Source organism: Ooceraea biroi, chromosome 2 (assembly GCF_003672135.1).
Source record: "Ooceraea biroi isolate clonal line C1 chromosome 2, Obir_v5.4, whole genome shotgun sequence".
Classification (NCBI taxonomy): domain Eukaryota; kingdom Metazoa; phylum Arthropoda; class Insecta; order Hymenoptera; family Formicidae; genus Ooceraea; species Ooceraea biroi.
Window position 1 is genome coordinate 6047523 of NC_039507.1, and position 7150 is coordinate 6054672.

The window sequence follows — 7150 nt, forward strand, 5'->3', positions numbered from 1 at the left end:
CGAAGTTGAATTCCGAAACGCGGTAGCAGTCGCTGACTCCAATGTGGAATTCATACGCGATCGCAATCTATCTTCATCATTAGCGAAATTGATAGCAATTCAGGAAAATCAGCAAGCGAGAATATTTTGTTTATGCTGATCATAATTTTGTACTCGCTTCCGATAAAAATTAGTAAGCTGTCGATATAGTTTTTATTTTACGTATTAATCTATTAATAACATAATATTATATTAATTGTAATTGTTGCATGTAAGATCATTTAATGATTATTTATATTATTTATAGCATAAATGATTTTACATGCAACAATTATATAATGTGATATTTAAGATTTTTGATAAAATTGTGAAATGGCGTCAATACTTGCATAAAACTTGACATATTGAAGATTATCCTTTTAATCGCGTCGTATATTCAGTTTATAATATATTTTTATTGTATATATATTACATACATTATATTTCCGCTATTATATTTTAAAGCTTTATGATTAACTTATACCGTCAAACGCTTTATTGTGCGAACATACAATTCTCACCAGCGTTTTCGGCGTTCGTGATATTCAGGGTATCTCGTGCGAACAGAAAAAATAATGACGATAACGAATAAAATGCGATTTCAATGATCTATCTCGCGGCGATGAGCGCTTCTCTCAAATTAGCTATCGATTTCGCGTGCATGATCGCCGTCGTATCGTTAATGGAACAATAATAGGCGTGTCGTGCGTATTACGGGGATACACACGATAAAATTACAGTGCGGTAATTAATGTGCGTAGCCTCGGCGAATGTTCGACCGAAAATTATATTCTCGCGAGTTTTACGTTACTGAGCCATAATGCATAATCTATCGAACATAAGTTTACGCATAATTGTGCGGTTCATTCTAAGCCCTTTTCCGCCCTCTAAATATTTCTCGTCGAAAACCTCAACATCCATTATCCAGCAGTATGTGGCACAATAGATATTCCCGACTATTGTTTCTATATGCACAGAAAGAATGTCTCAGAATTAGTCCCCAAATAATAGTATTTTAAATAACTTTGTACCTCATTTTTTCGTTAGTCGAAATATTACTATAATTCACGAAGTTTTTTCCCAAATTTTAATATAAATCTTGAGTAATTCTACATCGTTGTAATTAAGATTGAAAAATATGGTTTTATTACCTATTTGTCTTCTTAAAGCTTGGTTCATTAAAAGCCGTTTATTATCACTCAGTTATAACGGTTACTTCTTTTTATCCTTGGAACGATTAATCACAGGATAAATCTTTTCCGGTCGTAGTTCTCTTAATTTATGTGGTTTCGATGAAAAAATTGCAATCATTACGTTTAGAAATGATTAGGATTAGGACTTAAATACTCCTTATTTCGGAGTATTTAAAAGCAAATACTTAAATATTTAATATAACCCAAAAAGAAAACAAGTAATTATACAATTTTTCAGAAGAATAGTTATTCAATAAAAACGAAAATTGAGCGACAAAGTTGAATATATTTTGCAGCTTTATTTCATTGGAATAATTTTATGGATTTAAACAATTTCACGTTGAAAAAATACATCGAAGCGATACAGATAAATGATTTGCACCATAAAGATCAATTTCTTATACGGTTCACGTCATCGGAAAAACATGAAGAGCTAGAAATCATTAAATATATCTTGCGGTCAATATCATTCGTGCAATACACTAAAAAAATATTAATTCGTCACTTGATATATACGGCATTCATGGGCAGACACGAAAGTAAAGTAAGTCAGCGATAGTAAATGATATGTTGTAATATAAAAAAAGTTATTATTAGTAAATAGCTTTTTCTAAATGTTTAAACGTTAAAAAAACAGTGCTTCTAGCTTTTTATCTTATTGAAGTATTATTCTGAAACCTAAAATGTGTCTTTAATTATATTTGATGAATTTTTAATGATAGAATATCGTGGAATGTGTTTATACTCAAAGCTAATTTTTCAAGAATGAAGAATTACTTCTTCAGGATGCTAATATTCCATTTTTTCAAACAAGATATTTCATAAAAAGACTATACTAATACTGACACACGCTATACCTGATAGCTTTAACATGTTTATTAAACGAAGATTGACTCCAACATTATAAACGTCTTATTATCCATGTGCATATGCACAAGTCGGTTCGCAGTATGAACAGTAACATACTGTTTATTTATAAATATTAAAAGAGCAGCATATGTGTATCTAACGTGCAATATTCCTAAGCTGCAGAAACATTTGATGATTAATTAAAAGACAAATGAAAGCAGACCGGTTCGTTTCGCTGTCGCTCGTAGTTGCTGTAAGTCTTTATCCGATGATATTAGCACGGACGTTACACTTTCCTCGTTACTACTACGTAATTAAGTTCTCTTGGTTGTTGAGCGCGAGGCGTTAAGCGAATGAGAACGCATCGATAGACAACGTTCGCGAGAGCTCTTGAGCGTATCAATAATTTACGCAAACGTTCAGTGACGCCAATTTTACTTAATTAAAGAATCGATCCTATTACTCGTCTATATTGAGACATCCGCTCCTATTACTGAATAGGTGTTCTTATTAAATAAGGTAATTAATCCAACAAGATATTTGTCGCACTATTTATCACAATTAATTATAATCTTAAATATAAAAGAAATATAAAAGAGAAGATAAACTTCTAACTTGTTTTTTTAATGTCTACTATCTGATGAAATTAATTATTTTTCAGATGACATTTTGGAGAAAACTACGTCGTTATTCGCAATGTTCTACCATTTCATAATATATCAGAAATTTCTTGACTATTTAATTAAAAAATTCTGAATGAAATTGTCAGGATTGCGACAAAAAAACATTGAAATAAACAATAAAATATCGTTATCTATTATGAATTTAATTGAATGTTCGATTCGCAAAATTTGTACATTGTGTCGAATATATTTTATACAACAAACAACGTTGTAAAACAAATTTCTGATAACTTTAACAGTAATAGTTTTATTTCAAAACGATGAGAGAAAATCAGATTATATTATTACAGATCAAATGATTGAAATTTGCATAGCTCTGCACAAATTTCTATACAGGTGGAATGCGTAATCCTTCAACAAATATTTCGCAAGTCAGAATATTCTTCAGTAGGCCTGAAAGAGAGTTGAACAACTTACATTATAACTTCTTAACGAGTTTAACCAGTTTTCCACGTGATTCGCACTTCAACGCGTCTTCCATTAGCCAGAATGTACAATCCTAAAGGCTGTGTTTTATCGTGCGTTAATCAGAATTTCTGGAAAATTCCTTTCTTCTCTTCCATGCTACATGTGTGCATATCCTTGAATGTGTGCGCATGAACAAGCCCATAACTTTTCACAATAAGTGATGTTACAACTGCTATAACAGCGAAACTGCGCGATCAATGCACTGAATCAACCGTACGATATGATGAAATGAAAAGCGCGTGGCAACTCTGCAGCTTCAAAGACAGAACCGGAAGTTTTTAACGAACGCCTCGTAATAATGATACGGGATTTATGAACTTGCCTTTGCTGCGAGTTCTTCGAATACTGATTCAACTCGAATGGTTAATTAAAAATCAGTCGCGTATACACCGATCCGAGAAACGGCGAAACTTTTTATACATTGTATAGAAAGAATCAAATGCCAACTATTTCAAGTTGAATATATCTTTTGATATCTTTATATTTTATAGAGTTATATTACTAAAATAAAGTTTTCAAGAGTTTATAAATAAATTGTGTGTATATAATAAGCTTAATCCAAAAATAATCGTAAGCGGCTTATTACGTGTATTTGAGCAATTTCCCGAGATTTGTAATAATAATTTTGTCGAATGTCGCGATTAAGAAACTGATTGCGATATCGCCCCACCCGTTTATTATTATGAGATCTATACTTGGTAAAAGTTATACTCGAATTACGCGGAATGACTTCCAAGGACACACGAACCACGACTGGCTCTGACAACGTCGTTATCGGTAACAATTCCAATTTACCGGTGCCATTTGGCCCGCTCGATATCGATCGAACAACTCCAATCCCAAACCCTTCGTTCCTCTTGAAAGTCGTTTAAATTGAAAAGCCGGAGTGCGGGCCCCAAAAGACAAAGAAGCGAGCGAGTGAGCGAGTGTCGCGGTACTACCGACTTGCGGATCTACCCTTCCATTAGCGAAATAAAATTTTCTCCTTCGGTCGATCGATCGATCGATTGATCAGTTGGTCGATCGATTGGTCGGTCGGTGGATCGGTGGTCGTCCTATTCGCTTGCACTTGTCTACTTATCTTGCGGCTGCCATATCCAAAACTCAGACGCGGAAACGCAAAATCGGACACAATATGTCCATTTCTCATGGTGATGCTGCGCCGCGATTTATCTCATTGTCAGTCAGTATCGATAGTTACTATTTATAGCGGTCGTTCTTTCGTAATATACAATGACTCGTGAAGATTTAAGAGAGGTACCAGTTATCATCGATTCTCCGTTTGGAAAAGATGAGAAACGATGATTTTACAGCATTTATAAAGAAATTATAAATAAAATATCAAAGAGATGACAGACTTGAGATATAGAAATTATTAGTCTATAATAAGTAATTTTTAGTGACTCTTTTTTATTAAAATGATATAATATCCTAAAAAAGTTAAAAGTTGAGAAATGAAAAAAGTTTTTAAATGCTTATATTATAAAAATATATTTTTCTATATACAAACAAATCATCATAAAAATGAGACTTTTTTATAAAATTGTTTTATAAAATTTTTGTAAGTATAATTGTGCAAATTAATTAATATAATTTGGTCTTGCGGATCTTTTCATTAATTCATGATAATCTAACAGTATTAATTATAATCATATTATGTAAGCTCATTAAAGTAAAGCAGAACAGATGCATTGTTTAAATTTTCGGAGAGTTAATTAAATACATATTATGGAGACCAAGACAAAAACATCATTCGCGTAAATTTTGCGTTATATTAATATGCATATATATATTTCCATACATATCAGAAATCATGAAAAGCGGCATTCAAATAAATTATAAATTATTGAGTATTATTTATACTTTGATGTTATGTAACGTGCACTTCTCCAAAATCATGTAAAATTCATATAACTCAATTTTTTGACTACTTTATAATTGATTTTTTGTTAATGAGAATTTCATTAAAAATCATCCTTTTGAAATTCAAAAGGAATCTAAAAGTAGATAATCTGCTAACTATTATAGATTTTATATTAAGGTTCTCTTCCAGCAAACTTCACTTGCAATAAAATAATTAGTAATGCTATTTTATCTATTAATTGCTATGTAAGTTAATCTGGTAACTTTTGGTTCTTCACTTTGAATAACATTAAATGCATTTTAGAAAACTCCTGACTCAATAAAAAATATCGATGTTTCAGTACTTTGTTAACAAAAAGTAGACTTTAATTTGGTCAAAGTTTCTTATCTGAAGGACAGTTTACGAGCTTTGCACTACTTTACACACATATCCGTCTGACACTTTGATTATATTAAAATCTTCAAATGTACTAAAAATCAGCTAAAAGTGCGTCGAAGGTACTATGCCATTTATGATGCAGCTGACTATTTCTTTTGGGCTTTTAAAAATTTCATCCGTGTACATAAGTGTAAGCGTGCTTTTGAATGGTGCTCACCTAACTTCACTTAGCTTGGCAAGGGTGACGTAGCATCCCTCATCTCGTCATGACGATCCCGTAAATGACGATCGAGACGTTCATGTGCTCACATTACACCTATAGACGCACTGAAGGTTCCCGAATAATTCGAAACCACCGACTGGAAGAGTCGTTGCTCTCGCATCACTTGATTTTAAAACACATCCTAGATCAGGAATTCAGTACCTCGTCATTGAGACACCGCCTCGCGACTACATGATCGATGTGGACCGTCCGACGAATTGATATATAATTGTTCCGATTAAAAACAGCAAAAATCGAAATAAGTTTAAGATCCGTAATTTTCCGTGAAACTTTTGTGCCGAGAATACCGAGTATGTCGATTTACATTTCCATCGATTTCGATTTGCCTCGCGTGCGATCGCGATTGCCCACGCTCCTGTCCATAGCGCGTACCAGTGATGTTTGGCGATTTTCTTCCTTCTTTTTATTGCTCCTCTTGCGAGTTGATCTCATGTCAAAATCTCGATGTCACAGCATACTCCCGCATATTGCCTTATAATCGCCGCTTTATTCGACACAAACGCGCCACTCTAGCCTCGTCCAACGCGTGCATTCGAGATATCGATCACGCGATTCCAGATCTAGAAAAAAATCTTGATCTAGATCGCTGATTCTATCTCCGCAACAGAGAAACACCCACTCCGAAACCGTGCGCGCCGAGGATCGGGCGGTGACTGAAACCATCGCGCGGTCTCGCGCCCTGTGTCTCTATCCTTCTCTGTCTGGCTCCAGTTTTCTCTCTCGCGCTTTCCTCACGGCGCACGTTCTCCATTTCTCTCGCTCACACTGACGGAATAAGGTAGAACGTCCCTCGCAGCTTCCCTCTATCCGCCGTTTCACCCCCGGCGCGGCTTCAACCCTTCTCACTTTCTCTCTCTCTTTTTCTCTCTCTATCGTCCTCGCTCCATCCGCCGCTCTTGTTCTCCTTGTTCGCTTCTTCCTCACTTATCGTCTCTCTCCCGCTCATACGCGTCGTCCGTTCCCTTTCATCTCACGAAATAACTCCATCCTCGCCTCTGTCTGCGTCTCGCACGGCATCCAACACGCACGTACCCACCCTCTCACTCCCGCCTCATCCTTTCGCGTCCAGTGCACGCGCGAGCATCCGACGCAGAGTGCCACGCCTACCCCTTCTGTGTATGTGCCATTGATGCGAGAGGGAAACTTAGCTTAGCCTCGAGCTTCCGCGAGCGCGAAACTCTCCGGCCTTTTCATTCGTCGTACGAAGGCTTGGCGAGCTACGGTTTTGATTACGTACAGACGTTGTCGCAGCTGGTTTGACTCATTAAACCGTTTTATGAGATTTTTTGACAGGAGCTTAATGTAGAATATATATCTTTAAACGTTACCTTGTCAAAAAAATAAAGAAAAGACTCTAAGTGCATGCGCTCATGATAAACACGTGAGATTCGTGGCGTCAAATGTTTGTGCACTG

At 35.4% G+C, this 7150-nt stretch overlaps 1 protein-coding gene across 2 annotated transcripts in view; it reads right to left on the reverse strand.

The window, feature by feature from the left end:
• The window catches only part of LOC105275393, a 232522-nt gene extending 226074 nt beyond the window's left edge, over positions 1-6448 (reverse strand). The window contains exon 1 of one of the 2 annotated variants that reach the window (XM_026967788.1): positions 5671-6448. The gene's annotated coding sequence lies outside the window, so the exon portion shown is untranslated. The remainder of the gene's footprint in view (positions 1-5670) is intronic. The other variant, XM_026967789.1, reaches the window with a different exon arrangement.
• Positions 6449-7150: the final 702 nt, after the last annotated feature.